The following is a 9,383-nucleotide window of genomic DNA, read 5'->3' as shown; positions in this document are numbered from 1 at the left end:
CATTTAGCATTTTTATTGATCATTTTGGGTTACAGAAATTGATCTACACACTTTATAACATGCATTAACACATAAACATGATGCTCATGACATATTTTAATAATTGATTTAGGGTGTAACACCGAGGGTGTTACAGGTTGCACCTGGAATCATGCATGAAACTAAGTGGGTAGTTAGTAAGGCCAAATTGGAAGTAGCTAGGTTGGAGTTTCACGCTGACCTGCTTATGTTGAAGTTGGGAGATCTAGATGCAATTCTAGGTTTGAATTGGATGTACCAACATCTAAGTATGTAGAGCTTCAACACATACTTATTAGGCCAAAAGGTTGTTCTTTATGCTTCCAAGAATCACTAGATTGCCTTGCATATATCTTGAAATTCAAAGCTAAGGCTTCTGTGGGAGTAGAATGTGTGCACGTGTGTTGGAGTTTCCCGATGTTTTTCTTGAAGAGCTTTTGGTAATGCCACCTGAGAGGGATATAGAATTTATTATCGAGTTGTTACCTGGCACAGCTCTAATTTCTAAACCACCATACAAGATGTCACCTAAGGAGTTAGAAAAGATGAAGAAGCAATTTGTTGGAACTGTCAGATAAGGGTCATATTCAACCTAGTTCTTCACCATGGGGATGTCCAGCCTTGTTTGTAACTAAGAAGGACAACAACTTAGGAATGGTTGTTTATTACCAACCTCTTAATATGGTCACTGTGAATTCGAACAAGTACCCCTTTCCTCGAATTGACATCGTATTTGATCAACTCAATGGGGCCAAATTCTTTTCAAAATTGACATGAGATTGAGTTATCACCAGATCCGTATTAGAAATGAGATATATCGAAGACAACCTTTTCCACTCGATGTGGCTCTTATGAGTACACAGTGATGCCTTTTGGGCTCATAAATGCCCTGGCATATTTTATGTATCTCATGAATTCCATATTCTTTGAAGAGTTAGATGTGTTTGTGTTCATCTTCCACGCCCTTCTGATTCAAGCCATGGAGCAACTCGGGTACCACTAGTACTATGTAGGTTCAACGCCTACCTACATGGATTTGCATGATCATGTGCATTTTTGTTTAGGAGAGTGCACTAATTCATGCATTGATATACTCAAATGATATGCTCAGATACACAACAGGGGATGTTCACTATATGGACTATGTCATGACACTTGGTGAACAGTAGTAGTAGATGTGCTCAGTAGTAGTTTGTAAAAAGAATATGTAAGACTATTAAGGTTGTAGTAGTTTGTAACATAAGACTTTAATTTGGTTTGTAATGACTTCGTTATATGTACCTATTAAGTTTAAGTTTTTTAGTTATATATGATATATTCTATCTTGTGAGAAATGTGATCGCAATGAGGATATTTAGGTGTGTTAATAGCACCGGTGAGTATTGAATCGATAGTGTGGCACTCAACAATTCACTGTCGGGTGTGCACTGATCCGACAATGGTGCCATGAGTGCCACTACCGATTCTTGTATGAACCCGACGGTGACACTCAAAATATCACTGTCAGGTCATGCGCTAACTCGGCAAGATACCACTGTCGACCGATGGTGTGCCTCAATAGTGATAGACTATTATCACTTCCGGGTCACTAAACCGGTAGTGATAGGCGACCCCTCACTGCCAATTGTCCTCTACTGTAGAGACAAAATTCCAGTGATGACGGGGTTCCGACCCGACATAGATTATAGTTATGGGCGTAGTGATCTACCAATGCACATATATAGTGTTGTTTAGTTCTAGGGTGTAAAGTTTTGGGGTGTCACATCAGGTGTCACATAGGGATGTCTCATGGGGTGTTTGGATACTAATAAAAAACAAATTACAGAATCCGTCACTAAACCACGAGACGAATTTACACTACTACAGAATAGCACTTCACTATCGGCCTCATCACTGCCAGAAATAGGAGAATCGGCAGTGTTGACCCTTCACTGCCGGTTCTTGGCTCTGAAAACCAGAAATTGATTTGGGATATGACTGAACCAGCAGTGATGACAACTATCACTACCAATTTGTGTCTCTAACCAGCAGTGGCTTGACGGCCACATATCGCTGTCGGTTCAAGCCAAGAGCTAACAGTGATTGGGCTCTATCACTGTCGGTTCTAGCTAAGAACCGACGATGATAAGCCTACAACACAAAAAGGCTGCAGCCGTCCTCTCCTTCCTCCTCTCTTCTATCCTGAGAACAGAGGCGTGTGTTGGGGCCCTTCCCTCCATTATTGCGGCTGCTCTTCACCATAAAGCTAGTGCTTGGATTTTGAAGAATGACTTGATCTTTTTGTTTTAAGGTTTGTAACAAACATCCACTCCTTTGATTTTGTTGCTTAATTAGCTTCGTTTTGATGGCTACATTGCTTGATTCTCATTATAGTTCTTTCTCTATTCTTGAGAGCACTTTTCTAATTGAACATTTGTGCAAGGCTCAAATTGTGGTGAATCCATCATCCAAATGGTTGGTGTCTATGAACACATTTAAATTCCTAGCTAATTATTCCATGGTGGTCAAGATCATCATTGTTAGTATGTGATGCTATAATTAGTTCTTAGAAGTAGAGTAGATTCTTTTACAATTTGTTGAGAAAATTAATCTATGTGTCACATAACAACGCATTGTTTGGAGCTATATTGTTGTTCATGTTCATGTCTCCAATTTTAGACTTTTTTTAAAATTAGTGTCTCCATTTTTACGTGGCATGGAGTAGAATAATTATTCTTCATTATTGTGCAATAATTTTTTATGGGGCTGCGTTTTTCAATTTATATGGGCATTGTTTGGAGCTACATTGTTGTTCATGATCATGTCTCCAATTTTAGTCATTTTTAAAATAAGTGTCTCCATTTTTATGTGGTATGGAGTAGAATAGTTGTTCTTCATTATTGTGCAATAATTGTTTTTTACTTTGATTTTCAATTTACAGGGCCAGGGCTACCAATTTTAATTTTCCAATAATTAGTGTACAATAATGTTTTCCAAAAATGGTACTTTTGAGCTACAATTGTTGTTCATGAAGCTCGATTTCTTATTAATTCTTTGTAATTACTGTCTCAATATTTTTTTGTGCAGAGATGGATCAAGAGTGGATGCATCTGTCCTGAACGGATAAGTGGTACATGCATGGAGTTAGCTAGTTTATCACCAACACCAAAGCCCATGCTGGGAATGGGAACCCTATCTTCTGCCCATGCAAAGATTGCAAGAATCAAAGGAACTTTCGTCAAATTGAGTCTATACGATCACACTTGATTACCAGGGGGTTCATGCCAAACTATACGATATGGACTATGCATGGCGAGGTTGGTGTGAATGTTCCATAGGAAACAATGATGATGTGGACACGCCTGACGTAGCCATCCACGATGCTGACGAGGAACCCAATGTCAACATGGAACCTATGGCCATCGTTAATAATGTGTTATGAACACGCTAGCTGACGACACCGAGAATAACGATGGCATTTCTCAGCTGCTACGTAATATAGAGACTAGATATCTTAGTGAAAGATAGCTGAGAAAGCTAGAGAAAATGAGACAAGATGGCAAAACACTATTGTATAAGAATTGTCCAATGAGCAAACTAGAAGCCGACATCATGCTGTTAGAGTTCAAATCGATAAACGGATTGAGCGATAAAGGTTTTGATTAGTTGTTAGGTATAATAAGGAAAATGCTCCAAAAAAAAATGAGTTGCCAGAAAAGACATACTTGGCTAAGCAAATGATATGCCCCATCGGCCTCGAGGTTGAAAAAATTCATGCGTGTTCCAATGATTGCATATTGTACCATGAAGTAAAATACAAAGACTTGGAAAAGTGCCCCAAGTGTGAAGCTCCATGGTACAAGGAAGGTCCATTAGATGAGGGTACCAAGACCAGAGGAGGTCCTATAAAGGTCATTTGGTATTTCCCTTTAGCTCCCCGGGTGCATAGGTTGTTTGCATGTGCAAAGTCAGCCAAGCTGTTGCGCTGGCATGACAAAGAGCATAAGAAAGATACAATGATGAGGCACCCCGCCGATGGGCATGACTAGAGGACTATCAATACAATTTTCTATAAGGACATCGGTGGAGAGGTAAGGCACCTTTGGTTTGCTTTGAGCACAGATGGGATGAATCCTTTCGACCAGGTTAGAAGCAATCATAGCACTTGTCCAGTGACGCTCTGTATATGCAACCTTCCACCTTGGGTCTGTATGAAGCGGTCGTATATCCAGATGCCACTTCTGATCTAAGGGCCAAGACAACCTAGGAATGACATCGATGTGTTTCTAGAACCAATGATCGATGAACTAGTGGAGATGTTTGAAAAGGGTATGCCGGATGTTTGGGATGAGTAAAAAAAGGAACATGTCATGATCAAGGAAGTACTTATCGCTACAATCACTGACCTGCCAGGTCGAGGTTTGTTGTTCAAAGAGAAGACAAAAGGCTATACTAGATGTGTCGAGTGCTTGGACGACACCAATGCGGTAAATTTGCCAAATAACTCAAAGATAGTTTATATGAGACACCATAGGTTCCTACCTAGGGATCACCCTTACCACAGGAACAAAAAAGATTTCAACGCAATTATTGAGAAACGCTTAGCTCAAAAATATCGAGACGGGCCTGCGATACTTCGAGAACTCAACAAACTAGAGGTTGTCCTTGGGAAAGGGGACAATGCAGCAGTAGTGCCTGATGGGAGCATTTGGAAGAAAAAATCAGTTTTCTAGAAACTACCTTACTGGCTATTTTTGAGTGTACGCCACTATCTTGATCCCATGCACATCACTAAAAACATGTGCGCTAACACGCTTAACACCTTGATGGACATCAGGGGACATCGAAGGATTCACTAGCCAGACGCCTGGACATGCAACACTTGGGAATCAGAAAGGAGCTGCATCTCGTGGAGCTTGAGAATGGCCATTTTGAACTTCTAGTTGTGTCATGGACATTGAAGAAGGAAGAAAAGCGTGCGCTTATTTCTTTCTTCAATGAACTCAAAGTCTCGATGGGCTACTATGTGAACCCGAAGAGGCCAGTGAACATGAGAGAACTCAAGTTCAACTATGGCCCTATGAAGGCCCATGACTGTCATGTCATTACAACTCAGCTGCTCCCTGTTGCCCTACGTGGTATCCTCCCCCCAAAGGTTTGCGCCCCAATCATAAAGTTGTGCTCATTCTTCAACGCGATCTCAAAAATGGTCATTGATGTGTCCATGCTAGAGCAGCTGCAGCGGGACATAGCCAAAACTCTCGTTAGACTTGAGATGCATTTCCCGTTGACTTACTTTGATATCTCATTGCACCTGCTCATTCATCTTATTGACCAAATTAGGGCCCTTGGCCCAATGTACCTGTATTAGATGTTCCCTTTCAAAATATTGATGAAAGTTTTCAGGAGGTATGTTAGAAACAGATTCAGGCCAGAAGGGGGCATGGTTGAAGGATGGTCAATGGTGGAGGCCATTGAGTTCTGCACATATTATCTAGGCATCAAAGGGTCGGAGTTCCAGAATCTCGTCATGAGGGAAGACTACGTGACAAAGGAACGATCAGGGAGAAATCTATTACAGTAGATGACCCTATTTCTTCCAGACAGGCATAGTTCGTTGTTCTCCAGCAAGCCGAGGGTGTGATGCCATACATTGACGAGCACAAGCAATCGCTGCAAACTCTATATCCGAGCAGGTCATAGGCTTGGCTGGATAAAAAAAACATAAGGAGGAATTTGTCAACTGGTTGCGATGCCGCTTGCTTGGAAGAAAGTTGGGTAATCAACTGGATGCCTTAGCCATGGGACCTTTGAGTACATATCTTAAGTACCAAGGGTATGAGATCAATGGATTCACATTTTACACAAAAAAGCAAGATGGAAAGAGCACATACCAAAATTATGGTGTTCGTTTTGATGCTCATGATGAAAATGGCAACGTGCAGGCGACATACTATGGTTTCATAGAGGAGATATGTGAGCTAGCCTATGGTCCGTTGAAGGCAGCTCTTTTTCACTGCCAGTGGGTCTGGCTTGAGGAAATCAACACTAACAGTGATGGGTTCACTACCGTTGATCTCACTAAGACCGCATACAGAGGTGACCCCTTCGTCCTTGCAAGAGATGTTATGCAAGTCTTCTATGCAAGGGACAACAAGACAAAAGGAAGGCTATAAGTAGTCCTAGAAGGGAAAAGGGATATTGTCTGTGTCGATAGAGTGATGGACGAAGAAGACTATAGGGGCTATTAGGAAATGCCTCCATTCGGGGTGAATGTACCCCTACCTATCCTTCAAGAGGGTGATGAACTTGCTTACGTATGGCTTGATCACAATGAGGCCCTCATTGTTGATGCACCTAAAGATAGTTATATTATTGTTAACTATGTAATCATTATTCAGACGTTGTTCACCAACTATGTAATCTAATTTATATTTTGTGCACTTCTCTAAAATTAAATAATTGACTATGTAATCAAATATTGAGCTGATGTTCAGAAACACTACTATTTGATAATTATAGATCATTAATTAATTATCATAGAATTAAATAATCGAGACACAAATATTTGTATTATTTTACAATAAATTATATGTATTTACATGCACTAAATGGATAAAAGGAAAATATAACCTAAACTAATGTAATCCCTAATGCTAGCGCAACGGTTAAGGCCCTATAATGTGGACCTCGAATCAATTAACTCCCGTTCAGAGGATAAAACAAAAAAGAAAACACACCTTGACGTACTCCCTATCATAGCGTAGTGGTAAAAGCCAGCTACTGTGAAGCCCGCGCCTTTGGTTTGAATCCTAGGTGCGGCAAACTTTTTTTATATTTTTACGGAATTAAATGAACCTCAACTTAAACTATAAAAATGATAACAAAACATTTCCTAACATAAATCCTCCTTTAACGCAGCGGTTAAGCCACTAATCCCTCTTTCTCGCTCCCTAGGTTCAAAACCCAGGCGGGACAAATTTTTTTAATTTTTTTATCTAGAGCCCACGACAGTGGCTCTGATTTCAAAAAAATATAAGCTGAGCGCCTACAGCAGTGACAGCTACTTTGCCAGGCCTATCACTATCGTTTTTTCATAAAAACCGATAGTGATACATGGAATCACTGCCGGTTCTAAAAATCGGCACTAATGAACCCTATCAGTGCTAGTTTTTATCAAAACTGACAGTGATAAGAATATTCCCTCCATAGGCCAACAGTGCTCCCGCTAATAACCACAGTAGGAGCACTACTCCCACCTACCACGACAGCTAGCCTATAAAATGGCGCCCTGCTAGGGAGCCTCTCCACGTCTTGTTGGTTTTAGCCAGGGCTTATCAGCCATGGTACAGTGTTTTCCTCTCACAACAAACCAGTACTCGTCGTTATGCATCGTAGTCCACCAAAATAGTGCACACAAGAGGTACTAGAAGAGTGCTACTAAAGATAGAGCAACGTCGAAGATTAGAGATGCAGCGAGGTTCACAGAGCCATCTGCTGCGGTGCGCTATGGACTGTATGTCCAGAGAGACATGTCATCCTCTGTGCTTGGCCTACCTAGTGTGCTCTAGGCAATTTCCTGTCCCAGAGCGATATTGGTTCATTGGTGAGGTGCCGAGCTTAATCTGGTGTGCTCTGCTCTGGACTATACCGAGAAAAAGGCCATGTACAATACAGGCATGGATTCATCGCTGCCACCTTGTGATCTCCAACCGGTATAGCTCGTAGACCACCTCGGTGCTGCTGTTTGACCCTAGTTGGTGCTAGAAGAATGCTACTGAGGTGGTACAATTATAATGTGTTGATACACATTGATTGTAACATTGACCTATATGCAAATAGGTCTTTATTATCGTATATGTAATTTTAGTGTAAGGTCTTTGTTATCGTATATGTAATTTATTTCTAATATTTTTGTTATTTTTTGATGTATTTCTTTACTCTATCTAAATAATTATATCATTGTTGTTAAAATTTCCCACGATTCTTTAAATATATACACCTTCACTGTTGGTTCTATTTAAAAACCAGTAGTGATATTCACTTTCACTGTCAGTTCTATTTAAAAATCAGCAGTGATATTCACTTTCACTATTGATTGTAACTAAAAACCGACAGTAATGTCCATGCCCCCTATATAAAACAAACCGCCAGCCACATAAATCGATCCCACCCACCCACGAGCTCTCACACTCTCATTTCTCACGTTTCACTCTCACTTCTCAAGAAATCCACTCTCTCTACGTGATTTGGTCATGGCGTCTGCATTTTTCATTGGTATTGATATGCTGTCTTCTCTAATATTCTATCTATATTCATTTGATCTATATTTATATTCATGTTTCTTTGCATTCTATATTTATATATATTCTTATTCCTTGCATTCGATCTATATTTAATTATGTTGCCACATTTTACTTGGAAGAATTTTTTGTGCATATATTTTATGTTCATATTTTTTTTGCATTTTATTGATCAGGTGGTATGAACAACGAACCTCCCCCACCACAAGAACTAGGTTTTCACCCTGGTGATGAGCCATTCGCTCCTAATGTGGCCATTCCGCGATTCCCTGTTCCAGCTATTGTATGAAATATTTTCCAACATCTTTTATTTTTTGATGCTAACAAATAAGTGTAATTAGTTTAATATCATTGTTGCATATATATATATGTTGCAGACTATATCCCCAATAGATTGGCTGTGAACAGCAACTAGATAGTTCTTTATCTCGGACATCGTCGAGAACACGGCATCTAATGCAAGTGGTCGGCTATGGATGTGTGAACTCAGTTTTTCCATCCCTTTGAGGGGTGCAAATCATCGAAACCTTATCCACGAGATGGGAAGACAGAGCTCGGACATGATAAGCGCCCAATTCAGTGTCATGCGCTTCTGTTTAGAGGCACTTCAACGTGTTTGCTATGCTGTGCCTGATTTCTTGCACTTCAAGACCTTACCTATGCTTCATGTGCAATGTGGGCCGTTCTAGACCAAGCTGCGGAGCAACTTGGGTACGATTGGGACTTCTTCAATGAAAACCTTGGCCAGCTCACTATAGAAGTGTAGGGGTCCATGATGCCTAAGAGGGGGGGTGAATTAGGCAACTTCAAATTCAACTTCTAAACTATGGCCACTTTTTTTAACCATAGCAAAAACCTATGCAAAAGATAAACTGTCTAAAAGTGCAACTATGGTTTTGCTAATGTGTTCCTATCTCTACCACAAAAGGAGTAAGCCAAACAATGTAAATGCAGAAGCTAAAGAGCAAAGGTAGAGATATGCAAACTCCTGTTGATGACTCTGGTATTTTTACCGAGGTATCGAGAAGCCCGCAAACTTCCCCCTAGTCCTCGTTGGAGCCCCTCTCAAGAAATCCCTCGCAA

Source organism: Miscanthus floridulus, chromosome 17, assembly GCF_019320115.1.
Source record: "Miscanthus floridulus cultivar M001 chromosome 17, ASM1932011v1, whole genome shotgun sequence".
Lineage (NCBI taxonomy): Eukaryota > Viridiplantae > Streptophyta > Magnoliopsida > Poales > Poaceae > Miscanthus > Miscanthus floridulus.
Note: the sequence above shows the minus strand (reverse complement) of the source record.